This window comes from Xyrauchen texanus, chromosome 5 (genome assembly GCF_025860055.1).
Source record: "Xyrauchen texanus isolate HMW12.3.18 chromosome 5, RBS_HiC_50CHRs, whole genome shotgun sequence".
Classification (NCBI taxonomy): domain Eukaryota; kingdom Metazoa; phylum Chordata; class Actinopteri; order Cypriniformes; family Catostomidae; genus Xyrauchen; species Xyrauchen texanus.
This window is the reverse complement of record NC_068280.1, coordinates 36,877,390-36,904,403: the sequence shown is the minus strand read 5'-3', so window position 1 is coordinate 36,904,403 and position 27,014 is coordinate 36,877,390. Positions and strand designations below refer to the sequence as shown.

General features: G+C 39.7%; 1 protein-coding gene across 1 annotated transcript in view; it reads right to left on the bottom strand.

The window, feature by feature from the left end:
* sorbs2a (sorbin and SH3 domain containing 2a) overlaps positions 1-4,808 on the bottom strand; it is a 105,736-nt gene extending 100,928 nt beyond the window's left edge. Inside the window, 1 exon segment of the mRNA XM_052126677.1 lies at positions 4,489-4,808. The gene's annotated coding sequence lies outside the window, so the exon portion shown is untranslated.
* Positions 4,809-27,014: the final 22,206 nt, after the last annotated feature.

Here is a 27,014-nt window from a genome sequence, read left to right as displayed (position 1 = left end):
CGCCTTCTGAGATGCTCTTCTGCTCACTACAGTTGTACAAAGTGGTTACCTAAGTTGCCATTCTCATTGACCGCTTCTTGACTGCTCTGCATTTCCATTCGCAGAACTGCCGCTCACTGGATGTTTTTTGATTTTGGCACCATTCTGAGTAAACTCTAGAGAATGTTGTGCATAAAAATCCCAGGAGATCAGCAGTTACTGAAATACTCAAACCAGCTCGTCTGGCACCAACAATCAAGCCACGAAGATCAAATTTGTTCCCCATTCTGATGTTTGATGTGCATTCTGCATAACGCGGCGGCTCATTTTAGCTTTCTGCGGCCCATCTGGCCCATTTATATACATATATATATATATATATATATATATATATACACTCACCTAAAGGATTATTAGGAACACCATACTAATACTGTGTTTGACCCCCTTTCGCCTTCAGAACTGCCTTAATTCTACGTGGCATTGATTCAACAAGGTGCTGAAAGCATTCTTTAGACATGTTGCCCCATATTGATAGGATAGCATCTTGCAGTTGATGGAGATTTGTGGGATGCACATTCAGGGCACGAAGCTCCCGTTCCACCACATCCCAAAGATGCTCTATTGGGTTGAGATCTGGTGACTGTGCGGGCCATTTTAGTACAGTGAACTCATTGTCATGTTCAAGAAACCAATTTGAAATGATTCGAGCTTTGTGACATGGTGCATTATCCTGCTGGAAGTAGCCATCAGAGGATGGGTACATGGTGGCCATAAAGGGATGGACATGGTCAGAAACAATGCTCAGGTAGGCCGTGGCATTTAAACGATGCCCAATTGGCACTAAGGGGCCTAAAGTGTGCCAAGAAAACATCCCCCACACCATTATACCACCACCACCAGCCTGCACAGTGGTAACAAGGCATGATGGATCCATGTTCTCATTCTGTTTACGCCAAATTCTGACTCTACCATCTGAATGTCTCAACAGAAATCGAGACTCATCAGACCAGGCAACATTTTTCCAGTCTTCAACTGTCCAATTTTGGTGAGCTCTTGCAAATTGTAGCCTCTTTTTCCTATTTGTAGTGGAGATGAGTGGTACCGGTGGGGTCTTCTGCTGTTGTAGCCCATCCGCCTCAAGGTTGTGCGTGTTGTGGCTTCACAAATGCTTTGCTGCATACCTCGGTTGTAACGAGTGGTTATTTCAGGCAAAGTTGCTCTTCTATCAGCTTGAATAAGTCGGCCCATTCTCCTCTGACCTCTAGCATCAACAAGGCATTTTTGCCCACAGGACTGCCGCATACTGGATGTTTTTCCCTTTTCACACCATTCTTTGTAAACCCTAGAAATGGTTGTGCGTGAAAATCCCAGTAACTGAGCAGATTGTGAAATACTCAGACTGGCCCGTCTGGCACCAACAACCATTAGATTAAAAATTTTAATCTAATTAATTACATGGTGTCCCGATTAATTAATTGTGATTAATCGCATATACAAATATTTGCTGAGAAAGCCCCTCATATAACAATAATTCAATATATAATGATGAAATAATTATATATAGTTTTCTTTAAATATATATATATATATATATATATATATATATATATATATATATATATATATATATATATATATATATAAAATAGAAAATATTCAGACAATTAAAATACATTTTATTCTTGAAGCAGAACAGTTAATCACTGATAAGACAATACAAAAAGCGGCTTTAGAATACAATGTATTGTTTACTACCATATTATTGATCATAAGTCAATCATTGGCATACAGTTCACAGCAATCCATTTCACAAGTGAATTTGTCAATCAGTTGGAGATTTATTATGAGGGCTTGTTTAAGAGCCCGTCAATCTACACCTGCATCAGACATGCTTGTGTAGCGTCTCGGGTGCGTTGCATCATAAACATAAAATGTTTAGTTCACTGTTTCAAGTTAAATACAGTTTAATACTCAATCTTTAAACACATCTTGAGATCACTCAGTTCGCATTTGCGCTCCTTCAAGTCTTTTGAAAGCAAAAATGTAACGTATGTTTGCGTTGCTCTGCCTACTTAAGTGTTTTCTTCACTGTATAAACTGTGCGTTGCTCATACAGCTGAAATTTCACTTACTGCCCTCTGGAGTAAACGGGTGGTACTACAAGCTTGCATTTCTCAGGAATCTTCCTTATTATGGTGTGATTAATTGCGTTAATTTTTTTTTTACGCTTTGTTTTTTGTCAAATGAATCGCAATGAATTAACGCGTTAAATCGACAGCCCTAATATAAATATATAAAGCAAAAGAGAGAGACAGAGACTGGTATCTGCAGCACATGACGGACGCCTGGACCCCAATCAGCCTGATGGGGCACGTGAGGGATAAAGGCGGCCGGAGACGACAGTTCGATAGAGAGAGAGAATTACAGGCAGCTGCCCTGTATGTGTTTGTGTGTGTCTTTTTATTAAATTAAATATTATTTATATTGTTACACCGGTTCTCGTCTCCTTCTTTCCCTTGTACCGATGCGTCGTCGGTCCCCAATCACTCCTCCACACTCTCAGGCAGACAACAGCCGCTCCTCCCCAGGCAGACCGAAGTCAAAACTCCGACCCCGAGCTGACAGAACACCCATCTGCTTTTCTGGAGGCATGTGGGGACACTCCTCCGTCCCTGTCAGCGACTCCATATATACTATTAAACAATATTATATACCTCTATGTGCTGCAGGTACCAGTCTCTGTCTCTCTCTTTTGCCTTTTTTTTAAATATGCATATACACACCACTAAATGTAAGGTTCATGGTGTGACTGCATCAATCTCCAATCTCAAGAATAGTATTCAGATGAATACGCAATGCAGATAGCCAGAGAAAAAGGAAGGGATGTGATATAAGAAAATAGACAAAGAGAGAGAGGACCTGACAGTTGTGAACAGCTAGCCTCTCACTTTTTCATCATTACATCATCCTATACACATGCTGTCACGCAGATACTGGTCACAAGAAATAAAAGGGCTTTATCTCATCAGATTTGACTATGGGCAGCTACTGTGCAGTACATAATCAAATGTCTACAGTTCATTCATAAACAAATGTACCATATGAAGATATTATGAAAGGATTAGGGAACGATACTATAAGGACGATACTACACTATCATGACAGTGGGTTGTAGTGTTTTTAAAAAAACAGCATCAGTCTGATAAGAGGCAAATAGGAGGCAGACAAGACTTGTCTGATTCAATCAGTATAAACAAGATAGGTTAAAAAGGTACTAAATATGATAGGTATGGGTGAGTAAAAGTTCAATATTTAACTCCTATTTTTGTATAAATCTCCACTTTTGACCAGCTCTATCCATATGCATGAAGATTGTGAAATGCTAAAAAAGAAGAAAGTGAATGTGAAAGTGGGCATTTACGGTTAAAAAAAAAAAAGAGGAAATAAATTAAATATTGATCTGTTTCTCACCCATGCCAATCACATTTATTTTGAAAATGTGGATTTAACAACTGGAGTTTTATGGATTATTTTATGCTGGTGTATGCGATTTTTGGAGATTCAAAATTCTGGTCACCCTTCACTTGCATTGTATAGACCTATAGAGCTGAGATATTCTTCTAAAAATCTTAATTTGTGTTCTGCTGAAGAAAGAATGTCATACACATCTAAAATGGCATAAGGGTGAGTAAATAATTCATTGAAATTTTTGGGTGAACTTATCCTTTAATAAAATTAACTACAAATGCAAAGCCACAGACTTGACCATCATCAGTAAAAAGTAGTGGGGAAACAGATCGGTCATTATCTCCACCACTCACCGGACCTCGCTAATGAGCTGGTAATGACTAGCTGCTTACTTGTTATGTTAATCAGTTAAGCCAAAGGATCTTGGCGCATGATATTGCGACACAAGCCCTTTTTGTTGTTGTGGAGGGTCACGCTAGATTGAGTTACGGGAAATCAGTTTCACTCCCTGCACAAACTCAGTCCACACGCTGACAAAGCTTTTACTGATTTTGTAATGTCAACTAATACAGCAAATCAGAATCACAGGGAGAAACATCTACAACATCTAAGATGGAATCCTTGTGTAAAACAACACACTCTAAATGTGCTACTTGTGACTACTAACCAATACCGTCTACTCCAAACTGAGAAAAAGCCATAAAAAATAGGCAACGATTAAGTGCACAACATCTGACAGCTGTACATTTTGTTTTGAGGTCGTCACGGGTCACAAACAACGGAACAGTGCTGCACACATCCATTCATTCCGTCATTGAGGGTCAATGCTGCTATCTGAGAAATATGCATCTGAATTATGTATCTGAAATGTTGTGTTCCTGAATTCTATATAATGCAATGTCTCTTATATATGTCTCTCTGGAATGCAGTGCCTCTGCAACGGCTATGCATCTAAAATGCTCTACAAATGAAACACCAAACTCTCTATATTGCCTCTGCGCTACAGTAATTATTTCACCGTGAACAAGCGTTTCTTACCCTGAGCAATAAACTCGCATATGGAGTTATCCACCAGAACCAAGAGCCCGCAGTCAAGAACTAACGCTCCGCATGTACAGTAAGTCCATCAAAGTCAGAGATGACAGAGAGGAGACCTGAATCCAAACTAGATGCGCACACCTGCTCCGTTCGATTCTTGTCCGCTGAGTCGACTCCAGATATAAGCGTGAACGCGCATGGACTATGTCAGTGCACGGCACCACCCTTTCCTATTGGGTCACTGGCTCTCTTGTGGAACTGGTGAGCTATTGAAATACCATTGCATAAATGATGTCTCTTCACACATGACGAAATGCCTCTCTTTATCGGCTCCTGTAGGAGGTGAAGATGGAGACGCGTTTTACATGCTCAAATCGATGCGATATCTGTGTACGAGCGCAATAAGCTAGTCCAGAAATATGGATTTTATCCCGAGATCATTCCATGGGTATAGCTCGTTCGTTTGTTTATCAGGAAAGGTTTTTTTTATATAGCATATCCTATAGAATATGTGCGCTCGTGTGTGTGATGGAGAGCAGCGCCGCGCATTGGTCACTCGCAGCAGATTCCCAGTAGTCATGGCAACCATAACACTTCAATCAGCGCGGGTTTAGGGGAGCGCTGACTGTGATGCGAGATGCAGAGGTCATCTGTGCTCATCAAGGGCAAAAACACCTTACTTAAGTGTTGCATCAAGACGTTTGATGTACAAAGTTAGTGCACTTTATACAGGCAACTCATGTTTGACTTGCTATTACCGTGCTCAGAAGAAAATAATTCAAAATGGCCAAATTCAGTATATTAAACAGGACACCATTTATTGTAAACCCTATTCAGTAGGCCAAGTTTGCCATTGAGGTAGTATTTCATTCTGAACAGCCTCTCTCTCTCTCTCTCTCTCTCTCTCTCTCTCTCTCTCTCACACACACACACACACACACACTCACACGCACACACACACACACACACACACACACACTAATACATTATTCAGTGGTGACATGGTGGGTTTACCTACCAATTGACCCACATATAAAAACTGGAAGTTATAGCAGCTCTCACAAATACCGGACTGATACCATCCATCCATCCATCCATCCATCCATCCATCCATCGTCAACTGCTTATCCTGTGTACAGGGTCGCGGGGGGCTGGAGCCTATCCCAGCTAACATTGGGCGAAAGGCGAGGGACACCCTGGACAGGTCGCCAGCCGGACTGATACACGCCTCACAATTAAGACAGACACAAAATGCATAAATGTTAAAATAATATCACAAAGCATTTGCATAAGACTATATTAAGATCAGCCTTAATCCACTCTCAGAAGCCCTGTGTTTTATTAGAATCAATAGGAATAAACTGAATTAATTTTCTTTAGTACATCATGTATAGAGGATGTAGGACTAACAGAGTGCCAGAGTATAATTATAATGTCACAGCCATGGTGAGGAGTATCATTACACAATGCATCTCACTGTTTTTGTTCACATTATTAGCTCAGATTTACTCATTGTCTATTAGAATTGACAGGTTGTGCATAATGCACATCATGAATTGAATGAGCTGGAACAAGATTTAATGCCAACAAAACTTAAAAACAAAAAGCCTTGATCCGCCTTTACCTATAAATTAACTGCACTGCTTTGACAGTCACTGGGAGGGATACGGGGGATTTATTGTGGTGGTATGCAAAGCTCTAATTAAATTTTTTTATGTTTTTCCACAGCAGATGTTCAGCCATGGTCTGGTGGGATTCTAAGAGAGATGTAGGACAGCTTTGTCATTGTTTCATCTGCTATTGAAATAAATTAGTCTTCTTTATTACACTCTTGCATTTTATGCTAAACACCACAGAACTTTTATTTCCAATAACTTGTTGTTCCAATAACAATAACTTTTAAAAAGAAGATGTTCTGAAAATATTGCCCCCTTATTGCATGTATAAATCATAGGCATTGTTAGCCTATTTAGAGGGGTTCAGCAGTCCTCTATTTCATTTTAGCCCCCCTAAAAATCTGTGAGATACTAGATGCGATCTCTCTTCATGTTTACTTACTGTAAACAGTCTTGTTTTAATAGAATCACATGCCTATATCTACATGTGGCAGACAAGTCTCTTGCTCATCATAAAGGAGGATGCGGGAATCGGGTTCACAACCAAAGAACGTTTAATTCAACACAACATAAAACTGCTTTTAAGCATAAAAAAACCATAACACACACAGCTCAGTGTGCTCTCTCATTCAGGTTACCTTTCAGTCCAACAGGTGGAATGCACACATTTGGGAGCTGTGTGAGCCTCCCTCTCTCTCTTGAACTGTCGTCTCCGGCTTCTCTTTATCCATTTCCTGGCTGATTGTGGTAACTCAGTGCCAGGCGTCCAGCCCTACCCCAGCCCTTCTCCTCATCACATACCCCCAATGCCTGATTCAGGCCGGGGAATCACCGGCCTGACTTAAACCCCCCTCCCGTCCTGGAGGGGAGGTATTGCCCTTTCAGCCGTCCTTCTGCTGGCTGGTCTTCCCCAACTCCTGGGAACATGAATAGGATGAGGGGGGAGAGGGAGAGGGGATAGGGAAAGAGAGCGGGACAAATAGCGAGAGAGAGACAAAAAAGAAAAATAGAAGTGAAAAAGAAAGAAAAAAACTAAGATTCCCATACACGACACCATTCGGTCCTCAGCAACGCTGGCCGATGGCACTGGAACCCTCAACTGTCCCTTCCAGTTGCCTGCTGATGGTTCCGCTCTCTGGATAGAGAGTCTCCTTGGCGTCGCTATCCTCCGACAACTGTGAGTGCTCTCCAACGGTGCGTCATCCTCCAATCCTGGGTTTCGGCACTACTGTTGCATACAGGTCTCTTGCTCATCGTAAAGGAGAAACTGCAAACTGGGTTTAAATCCAAAACATTTTTAATTCATCACAACATAAAACTGCTTTTCAACATACTAAAACCATAACGCACACACAGTTTTGTGTGCTCTCTCATCAGATGACTTTTCAGTCCAAAGCACGGAATGCACACGTTTGGTGGCTGTGAGCACCTCCCTCCTCTTTATTCCTCTCCTGGCTGATTGCGGTAACTCAGTGCCAGGAGTCCATCTTAACGGCCCCGCCCTCCTCCTCATCACACTACAGTTTTGCTAAATAATTTTTACATCGCTCCTTGAATGTATTGCAGCACTTTCCTGGTGAAATAAGCAGACGTTACAACTAGGGATGCACCAATCGGAATTCCGATAATGCTAACCGATAATTCACAGCTCATTGTGGCCGATACCGATACTGATAACTGATATTCAAAAAAAGTTTTCATTTTGAATCCTTTACCATGTAACTGCTAGCTAATTCATTAAAATATTCTCATTTGAAAAATATGTGTCATTCAAAAGCTTGAAATTTGGATTTACTGCTATTTAAGGTTTGGCAGATGTAACATGAACCAGAAATGTGCTTATATTACAGATGAATGCTGATTTGAATGACAAATAAATGGCAATAAACTTGCATTGTAGGGTGCCCGTTTATATGAGTGTTTACTGTAATCCTGATAACTATGCGACATAGTCTGATTGGTGGTGGCCGTCCCCCTGTTGCGGCCCCCATGGCAAACAAATAGTTGTTACGCCACTGGCTAGTGCGGTGGACTTAAGTCTGAAGGGCACGGACTGGACAAAGTCCTTGAAGTCTTTTCTGCTCCAGCGTTGTAAACGGCGGAGTAAGAAAAACCATCTTGAGAGTCAGAAGTTTATCAGACGCTGATTCTAGAGGTTCGAAGGGGGTCTCAACCAGACCCTCAAGGACTATTGCTAAGTCCCATGAAGGGATCCTGTCCTAGCAGGAGGTCTCAGTCGCATGGCTCGAATGAAGCGATCGAGGGAGCCCTAGCACTTAGAATGGTCTCGATAATTTCAGGTGAAAGCCCAGTGTCCCTCAGTTGGTACCCTTCAGGGGCCAAACATGAAGGTTCTACAGCTCGGGCCGGGGATGAAATATTGTCCCCTGTGCCTGAGACAGAAGGTCCCTCCTGTCCGGAATTGCCCAAGGCAAGCCGTCGAGGAGAGACATTATCTCCGAGAACCATACTCAGCGCAGCGCTATCAGTAAGAGGCAGGACACTTGCTGGCGAACTCTGGCCAAGACTCCCGGGAGCAGAGAAACCAGGGTAAACGCATACAGGCGCATTCTGGGCTGGGTGACTCAGAGAGGAGTAGAGGGGACATTGCGCTGTCTGTTGAGAGGTGAAAAGGTCCACATCTGCCCAGTAAAATTTCACCCAGATTTGTTCCACTACCTCGGGGTGGAGTTACCACTCCCGTCGGTATTTTCTGTCTGGACAGTAAATCTGCTCCCACATTCAGGCATCCAGGGATATAAACTGCCCTGACTGACAGGAGCTTGCCCTGGGCCCAAAGGAGAATCTGATGTGCCAGAGTGTTCAGCTGGCATGAACATAGACCTCCTTGATGATTTATGTAAGAGACTGCTGCTGTGTTGTCCACCCGCACCAGGACATGGCAGCCTCTCAAATGCTGGAGGAACTATTTCAGGGCCAGAAATACAGCCATCAACTCAAGGCAGTTGATGTGCCAATCGAGCTGATGACCCTCCCATTCCCCTTGAGCTGGAAGACCATTTAAGACCCCTCCCCAGACCATCAGGGAGGCATCTGTCGTTAGCAACTTGCGACAGCAAGATGCACCTATAGTGGGACCCAAAGTAAGGAACCGGGGTCTGAACCACATAGAAAGGGTACGAAGTGCACTATTAGCCTTAGTGGACTGGCCCTTGGATGAAATCCCCTGGCTTTGAGCCACAACTGAAACATCTCATGTGCAGAATGCATGACGCAGATGACATGAGACCTAGTATTCGTTGATACTGTGCAAACGAACAGTGCAAACTTGGCCTAGCCTGACTTTACTCAGGGTGTTCTGAATATACATGATTCGAGTGGGAGACAATTGTGCCCGCATCGTGATCGAATTCCATACAACGACCAGATAGGTAATTCGCTGAGTGGGAGAGAGAACGCTCTTTTTGAGGTTGAGTCTCAGACCCAGAGAAACCAGATGAGCTAAGACGATATCCCTTTGCTGAACTGCCAGTTCTTGAGACTGTACTAGTATCAGCCAGTTGTCTATGTAATTCAGAATGCGGATGCCCCGGAGTTGCAAAGGAGCCAGTGCTGCATCCATGCATTTTGTAAATGTGCAGGGTGATAGGGCTAGGCCGAATGGAAGAACCCGATATTGGAAGGCTTCGCCCCCGAAAGCAAACCTCAGGAACTTCCTGTGTTGTGGCATAATTTCTACAGCGAACAAATTGAATTCTGTAGCTTTTTTCTACTGTTCTTAGGACCCACATAGAAATACCTGGCAGAAGTTTCCACGCGGCCAGGTTCTCTGAGATGAGTATTAATTTTGACACTTCTTGTTGAGGGGATGTCGAGTGTTCCGTGTCCTGGACTAAGGCAGGAAGCAATGGTACAGCCAACATTTTGCTGGAAGCCTCTGACTCCAAAACACCAGAGGCGGTGGGAATGGAGAGGTTTCGTGGGGGTATCGGAAGGGTCGAAGTGGATGGCCCGAGGGGGGCTACCCCCACAAGGCTGGGCGCAAGACTGTCAGGGTTTTTTCCTCTTAGAAATGACTGCCCTGAGGTCTTGCTTTTCATGTGGACTGCTGAGGAAGACGAGCCAGTACCCAGTCTCTACGAGGGTGAGCACGACTTGCCACGCTTTGTTTCTGAGCCTCCCTTCTAGAAGGACCGGGGCAGGGCTGGGTGGTCGACGGCCCCTCCCCAGAGTGTGGCGAGAAAGGAATTGCCCGAAGGCTTCCTCGTGACTTTTTGCCTCCTGGAACCTGGTGATAACTACATTCATAGCATCACCAAATAAGCCAGAAGGCGAAACCGGGGCATCGAGAAGGAAAACTTTGTCCCGACAGGTTCAGACATAAGTGTCTCTCCATGCTGACCAAAGCAGACATAGACCGGCCAATGGTGCGCGCTGTCTGCTTGGTCGCGCGGAGAGACATATCCATGGCTCGTACGCCTGTAAAACCGCCATAGTGTGCAGGGCAGCACCAGCCTGACCTGTTGGCTGATATGCCTTCCCCACAGGAGGTGGTCCTGCATGGCTTTGTGGGGAAAGTGGGTCTTTTTAACGATGCAGCATGCTCTTCCCCCAAACATACAAAACAAAACTGGTGTGTGTCCCTTTCAGCCATAGAGCGTAAACAAGGGAACACACACCGCTTGCTCTGTCTTTTAATCATTTTCTTTATTTTTTATTTTTTTTTAAACAAAAGAGAACATTTTCTGCACACTGCCTAACAAAATCTAACTCCTAACAGAGGAAATTAGAACATTTAGATTTTAATGTTTTGTTTTATTACTGTAGCGTACTTAACAGTCATTCATACAGTCTCATAACACACACATACACATGCACATTAGGGCTGCACAATTAATTAAAATACAATTGCAGTATGACATTGTGCAGTTATTTAGCCGCAAAGGGCTTAGACAATTTAATCACTTTAAAAGATAAATCAAGCTGTCTATGTACGCTGCTCTGTCCAGTCTGTATTTTGTGTAAGCATTATTACAGTATTTTCAGAGTGGTTCGTGTTCCACAACTCCATCTCATACTCTCAGAGTAAAAGATGTGCTCCATTCATGTGCTGAGCGTGTCAATTTAATTCAACTTTTGCATACTTTCAATTATGTTTGACCACTACATGTTAATATAGAAATAATTCACCCTATGGTATTTACGTACAGCAGAGAAGATGTTAAAATGAGGAGCACATTATAGTAAATTGGAAAAGTAATTGATGAAATCCATGGTTATGACAATTTTAAAAAGCTAAGCTATATTAATCAAATGTCTCAGTGTAATACTTTAGTACTAAGTAATAATGTACTCAGTGTAGTGCATAAAAACCAAAACAACCACTACGTCACCAAAATCCACTACATCATCGTTCTACAGTCTGCAGCGAGGACTTTTTTTAAGCTCAGATATCAGCATATTCATGATGGAGGGCATTAAAAACGTCAATAATATCCATAATATCTATTTTTTATTATAAGGAGTGACTATTGGCACTAGGTGTGAATACCTGCCACACAGTGCAGCTATTTGCACTGAAAAAATCTGGTGGAAACAAAGAAAATAAAGACAAACTTTTCCATGACTGTTACTCCCATGGCTTAGTGTATTAAGATGGTGTGGATGTGATTTATTTAATGTGGATGATCTGGATTCTAATCCACCTTTTGACCCAGTTTTCCCTGTCCTGTTTCCTGTTTCCTGTCTCCAATCTTAATATTTTTCTTGAATTCTTCTCATAATAATAAATCAAATGAATATAAAGGTTGATTTCCTTGCAGTGATATGGTCATGATGAAGTTCAAAGATTTGAGAGAAAGGTTTGATCCGGGTAAAATCAACCATGGTTTTACTGAAGTAATATTTTAGTAAACATGCTTTTTGGCGGAAGCCAGTTTTAATACAAATAACCATATTTGTTTCTACAGTAATATGGTGTTAACATAGTAACCATATTTTAATGGTTACTATAAAATACCATAGTGATACTATGGTTAATGTATTAAAACTATGGTTAATTTTTGTAAGCGAAGGTTAGGATTAGATTTAGGGGGTAGAGGTTGGTGTAGGGTGTCTGTGGGACTCTATATAAAAAACACACTGCAGTGATGCACTGCTAGTATTTAATTAGGGGTGCAAAATGATCTGTCTAACACTATTTGCAAATATGCTGCTATTTACACTTGGTGAAAATAGTCTCTGCCTTATAATAATACTAATAATAATAATAATTATTATAATTATTATTAAGAAATCCTGTTGTCTCCTTGAAATAACATATAGCATCCCATGTTTCTAGGATACAGTAATATGTTGACAGAAGTTCATGTTATTAAGACACATATTACTTTAAATCTTAGATTCTGTTATTTTGACTTATTTATTTGACATTAAAAGTAATTTATGAACTAAAAGGTGTTTGTGTGAAAATAAAAAATAAAAATAGCTGCAGATGAATCACAAAAAAATGCAAACAAATGTGTCCCCACTGAAGATGTACTTTACTGAGGTGGAGATGTAAATCTCATGACTGAAAATAACAGCCATAGAGCTAAAGTTATATATATGTGAAATATTTATTTTAGAGCTTGGATTGATTATCAGAACTGACTGTACATCAAAAAAGACCATTTAAAATAATCTTTTACGAGTGGTCCACGTTGCTGTGCGACTTCAAATTAACGCTATGTTAGAATCTTGCGAGATTGACGAGAGAGTGATCCCTTCTAGACACGACCCCTGTCGGCTTTCATCTACACAGACGCTGTGTCTTTGAGGCTACCCGAGTTCCTGCCTGAATTAAATAAGCCACAGATAGTCAGAGATTCTCAGCAGCAAGCATATCGTCTGTAACAAATTATCTGAGAAAATATTGGCGGTAATACCATTATCGGTGCGCTAATAATATTTATATTTTCCTGGTTATCGGGCAATAATATATCGGCCACCGATATATCATGCATCACTTGTTACAACAACGAGGACGTTTCCATGCACGCTCTTACACCATTTATGCTTAATAAGCAGACAACATGTGCAGTCATATAAACGCAATAAACCGCATTCCTTTATAAATGTCTTATAAATAACCTGGTCGACACGGGTAGATTTTTGCACATTACAGCGATTTAGTATGCCATGTAAACACATTACCCTGTGTTCTTACCGGCTCATCCAATGTGCACACATGTTGGGCGCATGTCTCTTCACGTTTTGATGTCAAAAGTTGTTAGTAATGCAATTATTTCAAATGTCATGTAAACATGGATATCTTGCCTTGTTATTATTAAAAAAAAGCTGATTTTGTAATATTGTTGTGCATGTAAACGGGATCAACTTTTATTCCCTTTTACAAAATCACTTTTCACATCTTTTGTCCTAATGCTAGTGAAATGCTATTCACTAATGCTATTCCAGTGAAATCACAAAATAAAATGCAACAAAATACACCACCATTACTGATATACATAAACAGACAAACAGAGGCCATTTTGATTTCTATATTTAATGTTTGTCCGTCAAGCAAGATTCAATCTCACATTCTCTTGCATTTATGGCTGTAATCCTAAAATTGCTCTTGGTATAAAAGCTTTGTTGTCTTTGAGGTCTGAACCATAAATCCAACAATTATTTAATCTCTGATTTAGAGGTACTAGTGCAAGTGGAAAGAGAGGTAACAGTGTCCCAGTCAAAGAAAGTGCATTTACTGCCGTTTTTCAGCTCTGACACAAATGTCCCACTGCACTGCTAGACTGCAGTGGGGACTGAGTCTCAAATACCCCACATCAGTTACACCTCTGACTACTATAGATGAAATATGTCCAAATATAATCTCTTCACTCATAGCTGACCTTTACAATAGTTGATGGTCGTGTGTGTGCTATAATGTTTGTAAGTGACAGTGTAAATGTGTTTAGTCTCAGCAGCTAGCCAGGTCTCTTGATTATCTCAACTGCAAAAACCACCATGACACTGAGGGAACATTTGTGAAGGCTAAGTCATCAACACATGTGACCCTGAGAGACTGGACTGCAAGGGTGAGTGTGTGTGCGTGTGTGTGTGTGTGTGTGTGTGTGTGTGTGTGTGTGTGTGTGTCAAAGACACCCCAATCAATCCATAAAGACCAAAGACAGACATTATCTTAAACAACACTTCAAATATGTGATAACCTAGTGGTTAAGGGTCTGGGTTTGTAATGCAAATGTTTGAGGTTTGATTTCACCATGATAAAACAGCCGCGTAAAAAAGCCTAAGATAGTTTGCTGGTCTTTTTTGTTCTCACAGCCTGGTCAGGCTGGTCTCTTGGTTGGTTTTACAGTGGTTTTGGCAACTTGTCACTTGGTCAGGCTGGGAGACCAGCTAGACCAACGGTTAACTGCCACTCCACTTTTTGAGCATAGGCAAAAAATTATATATACAAAATAGACTTCATAGGATGAATGTTGAGTGTCAAAGCTTTCATAAGATAACTAGTTTATGATTATATGTTAAGTTTATGATATTAAATAAAGGTCATAAATCATAAAACACGCTAAAACGGTTGCTTAGGCAGGTAAGAATGGCATGTCAACTTGAAGATGATTAATTGCTTGCGCATGTGCTTGTGTTTGTAAATTTCATCATCTGTAAGTACCAAAAAGCCGTCATTTCAGGGTTTCTGATTGGTAGCCGAGTTAAAACCAAGATATGCTGTTGTGTTTCAATAAGATCTTGGCACACTGCACACCCTGAGTGTTGCTAAAATTAAACACACACACATACACACACAAACACACATACACAGCATGACACATGTCACAGCCCACTTATCGTGACATCATGCCAGTCTCTAATTATCTGAGTACCAAAAATACCACAAAACGCACCCCACATGCTTTCTATTCACACACAGCTGCACACATTATGTCTCGTTATGTGATGAAATACAGAGGAAAAAATAATAACCTTATCTCTGGCTACTGTTCACATGTCCTCTTCTTCCAGAAAGCTCTGCTTTCCCTGCACTTGATAATGTGGCTTTATCTCTGTCTGCTTTGTTCGAACCATTTAGCATTCCAGACAAGAACATTCCAACATGAGGTCATTTTTCAAAGAGTTCTGAATGGAGTCAAGTGTTGCTTGACAACACAGTATTATATTAAGACCAGGGTCAAATGCCTTCATGTCCTCACTTCATATCCTCGGTTTATTGATAGCCTTGACAAATATATTGGTTAGGGTGATTTATTGGCCAATATCTGCCCATTCTGAAATCTACATCAGCATCTGGGCCCGTATTCACAAAAAAAAATCTTACAACTAAAAGTAGCTCCTATCAGAATCTCTCAGTATCTCTCATATCAGTCGACCCCTACCTCTGTCCTCACTTAATTTGGTTTCTTCTATCTTATTCTCTCCATTTCTTTCTGTCCTTCCTTATGTCTATCGTATTGAATTGTATAGGCTCTGCATTCAGGCTGAATAAAACTCAGTATTGATCAAGCACTGGTTGTACTGGAGAAGATTCTCTTTCTATCAGAATAAGAATGAATGGATGTTACACTCCGATCATTAAATTCAGTCTGATGTCTAAGTGAGATTTACAAAATATTTATCATAAGAAATTATCACTTTAAAACAGCACACAAATATTAGCAGGTAAAAAAATAACTTTTCTTTTCATATTTGACAGGTTTCATCAGACTTTTGGATTCACCTATAGGCTGTGTGGCCAGTATCGGGGAGCCTCAAAGTCATGTGAACTTGGTAATTAGCCTGTGCATGATAAGTTTAATTTCTAGCGCTTGGAAAATACACAAATGATGCCTATTATTAGCAGTCCAATGAATAACGTAAAATGAGTCTGATGGCTACTTTGCTATCGGGGAATCTCCAGTGCTCAAAGTTTAGTGTATTGTCATGGACACATTGGTCGAGGTAATGCTCCCTCTGTGCTGCACGTGCAGCAGCACTTAAGAGGTGCAATCACAATTTTATCCACTGCACGCAAAAAACATGATCAGCAGAAACTGAGAGGTGATGGTGGTCTATTTTATATATTTTATATATTGTATATACTACTTAATATTAAAATATATTCATATATAGTTTCAATTTGATACCAAAGCTCTTGCACTTCAAGAGGTAAGAGGTAAGCACCTTGAGTTCTGTAATAAATCAGTCTGTTACGTGTCTCAGCTGTGATGAGCCTTAATGCTAAAGTTATTCATTTAAAGCCGTTTAAAGCTATTTCCTACTTTAGTAATGTATTAGTAATTCGAGCGATCATGGAGCGCTGTTCTATGTAAATAATGACTAACGGATTCACTTCACATCACCAACTGCCTCATATTTCACACAAAAGTTATCTTTTGCCACCACCCGCTAGCTAACATATGTAACGTAAAAAAAAAAAAAAAAATATGTAAAAAGAAACACATAGCTTATATTAGCTCTTAACACATTGCGCTGCTCTTACACTTTAATTTAGGATGACAAACACAAGCGGAGTGATACACACAGAGAAGCGTCTGAGTGCTGATGGTGTCAGATCATCAGTGCTCATGGAACATCTCTCGTCCAATCAGATTCGAGGATCGGATCTTACTGTTATGTAAATATATATATTAATGATTCCAGGGCATCTACAGTATAATACCAAATACAGATGCAACTCAGTACCCAAACACTGTCTTGTTAGTGGCTGCATTCAAGCACTCATGCGTAAGTGTATGCATGTAAGAAGAGCACTCATGAATCGCCATTGCGGCTGTGTGTGAATGGTCAAAATGCCTCTCTTGGTGGGATATTGGAAACTTTGTTGAGTTGGTCCATCCAAATGCAGTAAGTACCAAATATTTAGATATATATAACCCAGAAAACAAAGGGTAATTTACAGATGTACTCTGGAATTTGCTAACTTTAAGTCATGAGCCAGGACATTTGCAAAACTCTTTTAGACTGAACATGACTATTCATCAAAACAGACAATTTAAAATAATCTTTAATGAGCAGCCTTTGTTGCTGTGCAAATTCAAATCAATGCACTGTAAGAATCTCGCGAGATTGACGTGAGAGGTATCCCTTTTACGACCACTCTTTTATTAAAATATGATGCCATGAACTTTGCAAACTTGTCAAATGTAGCAACTATATTTAAACACCTGTGAGCCAATAATAGTCTATTTAACTGTCAATTGTACACAATGTGTGTCGAACTACGGAAAGACACAAGGGACAAGAATAGTGTTTTTAGTGTGAAAAGCACATATCTTCTGATATTTGAGTGTATCTAAGGTTGAGACAAGTTTGTGGGACCTTTTAGTTTTAGTAATATTTAAAGATTTATTATTTAAATGACACCCCACATGCGTAACATTAACTTTTATTATAAAGTTTTATATTCCGATATTTCATCAAAGGATGGCCCCATACATATCCATTGTGGTTTGAGCTAAGCCCTGAATATCCACGGACCCTAGAATCCCTTCTATCTTTATTTGAAGGCCTTTTTCAACAAATATTGATATGCAATGAATTCTGATTAACTTGTTTAATCAGCGATTAAAAATGTAAATCGATTGACAGTCCTTTACAATAATAACTGTCTGTATGTTGTGATGTTGCCTATTGCTATTACTGTGATCATATGGACCTAGACACATGTGTCTTGTGACCCTTTATTCCTACTCCACGTGTTACATAACTGCCTTCTCAAACACACATTCTCTTTGCTTTTGTACAGACCTCAAGTCCTGAGATTAGAGTAACATATTTACCCTCCTACTTCAACCCTCATTAGACACTCTCATCTTGAAAACATCCAATCTGAAAAGTTGATAAATTCATAGTCCGATATTGAGAACGTAAGCTAGAGTGACCATTTTTGGATGTGTAATGTGAGAAAGAAATTCAGAAAAGGGAGAGGAGAGAGCTGAAGTGAGAAAAAGTGAAAAGAGTTGAGAGTCTATCAAGTTCATTATCTTCATTACTTTCACAGCTAAAAAAATTAGTGTTTGTGGGAAGGAAAATGATTGCCACAATATTGATTGCCAAAATATTGATGAACACATGAACACACATGTTACCTGCATTCTAATGTAAACTTTCTATAGACTACTCTCTTCTTCTTTGTCCAACCTAGGTGTTGTCCCACTTGATTGCAGGGTCGGCTTACATTGTTGCCTCCATTTCGCATGGTCTGCTGCATCCTCTTTGATGACACTGACTGCACGCATGTCTTCCTTTATCTGATCCAGCCATCATTACTTTGGCCTTCCATGTGGCCGCTTGCCTTCTGGGCTGAATGCTAGTGTTATTTTGGCTACTGAGTCTTCACTATTTCGTAGCACATGTCCGTACCACCTCAGGGGTGCTTCCTGCATCTTTTATCGAAATGGGGCAACACAGAGAGTCTTCCGTACGTGTATCTTTGTAACCCGATCAAGCCTTGTCAACATAAGACTTGTTCATGTTTCTTGGTTATTGGCCAGCACTCCACTCCATAAAATGCCACTGGTCTGATGACAGTTCTGTAGATCATGGATTTTTGCGGTCACAGAGGACTCCAGTACGTTGGCGCCATTTTACCCATGATGCATTCGCTTGCATGTTTATATTTTCGCAATTGTGTATCTTGTATTGTGTCACCATCAATTATGACATAGGATCCAATTTATTTAAATGATTTTAACTTGTTTCATTTTTGTCCATCTACATAGATGGTGCCATCTGTCTGGTCTCCACATTCGAGATACTCTTTTCTTAATGTTGAGCTGCATCCTATATTCACCCAGTCTCGTCTTCCACACCTGAGCAAGCTGTTCTAAGCCGTGTCACGTTTTGTCTGCCAGCATGACATCATCTGTATAGAGAAGTGTCCATGGGTGTCTGATATGGATGTCTGCTGTCACTGTATCCATGCAGAATATGAACAGCAGCGGCGATAGAGCAGACCCCTAATGCACCCCTACCTTAATGTCAAATGGTGGCAAGACCTGCTGCACACCTGACTGCACTGGTGACATTTTTGTACAGCAGTTGGATCCATTTAACATATGTGTCTGGTACTCCACGGGCTCGCAATGACTGCCAGATCAGCTCATGTGGTATGTGATCAAATGCTTTCTCAAGGTTTAGGAAGGTCAGGTGGATGCTCTTTTTCTTTTTGCGATGTTGTTCCATCAGTAGAGAAGCTGCACACACACACACACACACACACACACACACACACACACACACACACACACACACACACACACACACACACACACACACACAAAGTGTCTGATGAATTAGAAAAATAAAAGGCTTGAAAAATTATGCCAGGGTGTGGTTCACACTTACCATACCTCACTCAGAAGGCATCAAAGCCACCTCTGCAATAAGAGCTTAATAACAGAGCTGGCTCTCAGGCACTTAGCAATCAGCATCACTCCCACACTTAACATAACAGTTAGCACCCAGACACTTAGACAGAGAGGCACACACTCACACTCTGCGTCAAGTCATATGCATACAGTTTAGAACTGAAGGTCATACAAGGGAACTGTCCTAAGATTAATTCAAGAAAGAATAATCAAGTGAAGTTATTTCTTGCTTCTCTCTCTATCATTATCAGTACAGATGCTGTTAATTGGCTCTGTGGTACACTGGCATAAGGAGATGCAGCTGACAGTGGGATTGCTCACCCTCAAATGTATGCAAATACACCCACACACATGCACACACACAAAATAGAACATTATATCTGCTGTAGTAAAGCACTGTGTGTATCTGATTTGCATGTCTGTTAGGACCATCTTATCTCTCTTTTTGACCCATAGACAGAGAGACGAAAGGCTTACCATGATTTTGCCAAGTTGCTAACACAATATATTCCTGGATCAACATCATTGTTGGTCCTGGACCAACATTTATAACAACTAATCAGATTTCAGAGTAAGGGTTAATCTTAGGGCTGAGGTTGGGCTTCAGCAACCCATTATTTTCCTCTTGTGGGGTTTGTTTAGAGGTGCGTTAAAGATAAAGTTAGGACTATAGCCAGGGTTGGGAGTGTTACTTTTGAAATGTATTCCACAACAGATTAGAGTGAACAGGCCTTAAGGCTGATGGATAGGTTAAGGGGTCTTCCAAGCAGCTGTGCTGAATGTAATCTGTTTCTTTTCTTTGGTAGCAACATAAGATTCCGTCATGTAACTATATAATTATCCTTTCACATTTATACTGTCTTCATTATAGCCAAAGATGGATCCAGGACGGATATGTTTTTAACAGATGCAAAAGTCAAGCAGTACAAAAATGCAATGAATGAACCAAAGAATGCATTCCCACACAGGAGGGACATTAGCCTAACTTCCTCTACCTATACAGAGCAAAAGAACATGTTTCAGAGAACAAGTATTAATTTGTGAGGCCTTACTAAAACAAGAGAGGAGGAAAAATTACTTTGAAACCTTTGAAAATATAACAACACGATGACTCCTTTGTTCTTATAAATCTAAGTTTTAAGGAAACAGCTTGTTTAAACTCAGATTAAAGATGAAGTGTGCAATTTTTCTGAAGTTAAAATACTTTAGCCTATTCAACCTTAATATGCAGAGACAAATATAAGTAAGCTGTCTGTAAGTTAATTTCTCAGAAAAGTTAAAATCGTATTGCTCTTTGGCACTATTAGTTGTTTGCTCTGTTTGTTTGAGCATCCTGACCGGCTTGACATAGCAACATTGGCTCAACCTGTGGCACAAGTTGATGGTGGGACTATGTGTTTTTGACTGACCAATGGCAGGTGGGTAGAGTGTGTGTAATACTGTTTGAAAATAATCATTATTTTTGCAATTCTGTTTAGTGACACTAATGGTGTAGTAATTACTCAATTCAATTCACCTTTAAAAGCCAAAACATGCAAGTACAGAATGTGAACTTAGATACTTCTATCCATTCAAGCTTGATTTTGTGCATAGTTCAGAATGTGTCAGACCGCAGTACGTGTTGAATTCTTACCGTTGCTACAAGAGGCAGTAAAGTGAACATTATTGTGAACTGTTTCAAGTCAGCTACTTTTATGGTGGAGCTAAGGTTGGAAGAGAATAATGATGAGCAAGTAAGGTAAAGTCAATATATTTTTTTAGCAATGCATCTGATTAAAAAGACATCCAATTTAATAGCATAGACTTTTGAAGGTAACTCTATCACCCCCATCAGTACTGAGGTTTGTTACCGCAACAGTAACGCAAGAAAGCATGATAATCACGTTCAACCGGACCGTGCTTTGTCCAAGCACTCGCATCTTGGTACACATACTTGAAAAAAGTTTATGCTGTTTCCAGCATACTTTTACAGAAATTTTTCCTTCATTAAAAAAGTTTTACACTTTAAGAAATGAAAGATCTGTTTAACAATGGCATTGGTAGCAAAAAACTCTTGCGTGATCCTGCATCCATGATGCTAGGTGTCAGTATAAATCCAAGATGACTGCCACATTAGCTAGTGCAACATAAAAAAAATTCCCGTGTGCACCTTTAAAGTAATTGTTTCCTCATTAAAAAAGATTTACTACACTACTATTTTTACAAAGTAACAAATAGTAATTTTGAAACATGTATAACATCATGATCACTCACATGAGATGAAGACTTAATTTATATTAATAACCCTATGAACGTTTATTCATTCTACATGGAGTGGGTCGCCCTCATGGGGGATGCCATGTTAGGATAACATGACTAGCCAAATACTACTGGCTTAATCTCAGAAAATGCCCTGTTATTGGACACTTTCATTCATGGATTAATTGAATCTTGGCTGGGTGTACATAGTGAATTTCTACAATGGCATCAGTAACTGAAAACTATTTTGTTTGAATGATGATGCATACACGCACCTAGGTGTCAGTGTAAGTCCTAGAGTACAACTTTAAGGATGCTTCCGTGCCTTGCCATTTCTGCTTTATTGAAAGAGCCATTTCTGCAGATTTAAACCAGCTTAAAGACTTCAATGTGATTAGTTTTTTCTGTATAGTTTAATGTTGTTCTATCTGTTTGGTGTTGTATTAGAGAATGTGTTTCTGCTCTACTCTACTCTGTGCTGAGCTATGCTGCTGATCTGGGTATAGTATTGATGCCCTGCTGCCCCAGGTGGTTACATTACATGTATGTGTGTGTGTGTGTGTGTGTGGCTGAGTCAGCGATCAGCCTGTGCTGCAGCACCCTGATGTATCCATGAGCTATTGTTTTTTACACACACACACACACACACACACACACACACACACACACACACACACACACACACACACACACACACACACACACACACACATCATCATCATCATCATCATAAAAAACTCAGTACTCAGGTCCATACAGTAACGTCTTCCTAACATTCTATTAAAAAGACATTTAATCAAGTGATGGACGGTGCAGAGGTTTTCAGTTATTAAATATTGACTGTATATCTGCCTTGTCAAAATGGCCTCTATTTCAGCTCAAGTAGGATTTTTATAAAATTGCCCTCCTAAACACAGGGTCACTCATTTTATCATGACATCAACACTCGTACACACACCCATAAATAGAGAACAGGAAAGGAAGCTAGTTATTGTATTTTAATATTCTAGGAACAGTGTAAATGCACATGATTCTCTCACTTTCAAGTAGGAAACTTTTTGGATTTCAGACAGACAGACAGAGAGACAGACAGACAGACAGACAGACAGACAGAGAGAGAGACAGACTCAGTGTACGGCTGATTTCTGACAGTGTTGCTCTCTCTCCCTTTCTTACTTAATCTTCCATCGCAATTGTCTAAGTCCCTCGTTTCTTCTGCTCTCTACCCTAAATTGAGGAACATTCTTCACCCGTATCGGGTTCCCTTCACAATAGAGATAATTTATAGTGATGGTGGGATCCTGTCAGTGGAGTTTTTATTTTTTTTTATTTGCATGGCATTGGGAAATATCTTTAGCAAGATATAGATTTAAAATGACAATCAAACTATGATCTTACTGGGATTAAGTATAACAACAACCTCTGGAATCTAAAACAGTAAACATGGAATGTAGGCCCACTTACTCCATGGACTGAGTATAAAGACTATTACCATGTATAGTATACAGACAGAGTATATACTGTACAGTGTAATACAGACAGATGTACAGTATACAGACTAAGGAACCGCATAGATAAACTTTATAAAATTAGTATACAGGATACATACTGATGTACAATAAATACTGATGTACATTTTACAGAGTACTGAGTATACAGTACGCACAGTGGTGTACAGTATATATGCTGATGCAAATTATCCTGTCTCCAAATTAAGCTTTCCAGACAAAAAAACAACAACCATTTTCAAAGTTAACTGGAGTAAAAAAGAGCTCAGCTTGTGTAGCTGTTTGCTGTCATAACTCGAATTAGTTATCAATGTTGCTAACCTCAGGCCACCACTTCATGCCTGTGAAAGAGATTGTTGAGAGGGGAGATTAAAAGTGGCGATAATAGTGGAGTTCTGTCTAAAGAGATAAAGTAAGAAAGTGTATCATGTTATCAGTTCAATTATGTATGAGTTGAACAGGTATAGAGCAAGTTAGGTGTTATTTAGCCCATTTTTGAAAAAGCCCATTAAACAAAAAATACAAATTTGTAAAAAAAGAATAGATTTATAATTTAAATAAAATGATGGCAGTATGGATTTTTGAATACAAATGTGTGCATGTAAGGGGCAAAGATAAAAAATGTTCATTGCTATACTAATGTTAATTCTAAAATAAAATACAGTATGATTCAAAAGTCTCAGTAAACACTGGAAAATCTGGTATTCAAAATCTTAATTAAACCGGTAAAGATTTATTTAGACTTTTAAACAAAGCAACATAAAAGAATATGAATATTTAAAATTCTGCACAATTTCCAGGCAACTAATCAATTAAGGAAACTTAAAACTGAGTTAGAAAAGACATACTACCCATCATACCTGTCAACACTCCCGTTTTTCCCGGGAGTCTCCCGTATTTCACACCCATCTCCCGCCCCCCTCCCGTTTTGTTATTTCTCCTGGGAAACTCCCATAATTTGTATGGCCCAAACCTCGTTATATGAATAATCACATCAATATATTATTCAAAGGTTGTCCAGTTGCCAGATCTTGTATGAAATGCATCCTACTCACACAATCGACACATCATACAAATTTCAACCCATTTACTCGCACTGGTTTTAATATCGGACACGGTGGGAAAAATTCCGTTACTCAGCACATTAAATCACAACCATACATATTGTATGTATTAAGCCTGCCTCTGCCATTCAGCGCACCCACCCCCCCACCGCTCAGAGGTCTCCCGGATTTTGTTACCCAAATATTGACAGGTATGCTACCCATACCACTCTTACTACTACTACCATGTCTTTCTATGGCAGACAAGGGTGCATGCAGGATTTAATCTGAGGGTATGCACAGAAATCTGACTAGAGGTCTGCACGGGCCTTAAAATGAAACCCGAACACGAGACCGTGTGGCCCGATTCTACCCAGTCGAAACGACACTGTCAGATTTTAAGACTGAACCCAACCCGAACTCAAAATCGCTTACTATCTAATTTCTTCTCCTAGTATAGCTGTATTTTATGAATATAGGCAACATTCTTAACAGTACTGAAACAGTAAACATACACAGTTTTATCAAGGCACATCAGCCCCTTAGTACACTAGAGCAGAAGGGGGAAAAAGCATTGCCTTACCATTTATTTGCTGGAACTTCACTTGGTGCAGAACAATCCAGAATATAAAACAATGCAACAGCCCCCTCTATGCAGCCTGAACTTGTTTAGAATGTTGAATCTTTGTAAAATCAATCTAGGTGCAGCGGAATGAATGAAACAGAGTGCAGTGTCTGTGAGTGAGAGCGCGTGTCTGTGAAACAAGATCAATAGGCCTGTTTTATTTTTTCATTAATTATAAACCTGACCCCGACCCCAAACCTGTCATGTTGCAAGCCTCTAAATCTGCCTAATAAACCTTATATCTAGGGGGTCCAGGGAAATGCTCCCCAGTTAGATTTTTTTGTTGCAAAAAAACAACACAAAAGCATTCAATTCTGGTGACTTTTGAAATAAGCATTTATTTATTTTCTCGAGTATGGGTAGCATTCATGTAACTATTGGCTAAAGCTAGGGTCTTCAACAGGGGGTCCCTGACCCCTAGGGGTGGTCCACAAATTACTGTTTGATCCACCACCGCCACTCATAATAATCACTCACACGTGAGTGAGAGGCAGTACCAATGCTACCGATACGCATATAACGCTGCCTGTGTAGGGCACCAACTCCCAATAGGCACCAGTAACTTCACTGGCTGCCCTTACTCGTATGTTCTTCAAGGACCTGGAAGCAGTCGCGGAACACAATCAATCGCCTAAACAGAAAATTATTAGATATTAGATTAATTATACATAACTAGCTTCCACTTATTCCATTATACATGCACATTTATACACTCCATAAATTATGCATAATCTCTTATGGTTCGAGCATTACTTACCACTGATCCTTTCAGAAACTTAGAGCATACATTAAAGTCTGTGTGGCTGCCTGGAGTGATGGATTGCCCAAAGTATTTGTGAGAATAGCTGTGTGTTACTATGTCTGTGAAACAGGCAGCGGTTGACCAGTATTACACACATAGAATATTGATCACTTGTGTGCAGTGAATAATTGCTGACATGAAAGGACACACATACACACACATAAATAATACGAGTTATAGAGTCTCTGTGTGTTAGAGAGAGAATGTTATATTGATGTAAATGGTGTAAGAAGAAGAGTTCTGTAAAATAAGAGAACAGGTGTCTGCTTGTTTGGAATGGAGTATACAGTCAGGGTATTTAGTGTCAATACCCAATACCCATTTGGGGATCAAATTACATCTATTTTATTAGTTTATCTGTATTAAAACAAAAGCTGAAAAATCTTCTGTCCCAAGTCCAAAAGCTACACACTCACCTACTGATGCTAAGCTCAGTAACCTGCTGTTTGTCAGTGAGTCATAAGCTTCCAGGTATTCCTTACAGTTGCTAGATAACTGCATACATCAGAATCAAAATGGAGTTGTGTGTGCATGTGCACATGCTCCTCAAGAACACCCTCTGAATTCTGACACCAAGATGTTCATTGCCACCCCAAAGTTCAAATCTAAAATAGTCAGTTTCAGCTCAACTGAAAGTGATGATATTTTGCAACAGACCACTGACTATCTAAAATACGCTGTAATTAATTATCATACTTTGTTAAATCTGCTTGCAAGGTCTTTTTAAATACATTTAAATCTTTGGCAACACACAGAAACTCTTATTCATACCTTTAATATTACATTATAGAATTCATCACTAGTTATTTTAAATCCATGTATGAAACACATTTACTTACACATTCATGTTTGGAAGTACACGAAATACTGATCTGTTAAACATTTGAAAGAAGTTACTAAAAAGTGGTACTGTATGCTTTCCCAGAATGACAAGATCTTTTTAATTTTAAGTTCTGTTGTGCCCCCATCTGGACGGTTAGATGAATGACTGCTAAATTGATTAACCTGTAGTTTATTGCAGTTTGCAAAATAATAAATGTAGAGTGGTATAGTGAGTGGTAATAAATGCTCGTGAAAAAATATTTCAAGATTAATAATATTTATTAATATTATGATTATTATATGTATTTACGTATTTACATCAATAAATAAATAAATATGATTATGAATAATAAAAATAAAATAAAAAACTAGGGGGAGTCCCTCGCACTGTACTCAGTTCCTTTCTTCCTCTTTTGAAGGCCAATAATAATACTGAAGAGAAAATGCATATTAGAAATAACAGAAGTGATCTGAAATTTATCGCACTTTCATATGAAAATATAAGGAAGCTTGGGTATCGAGT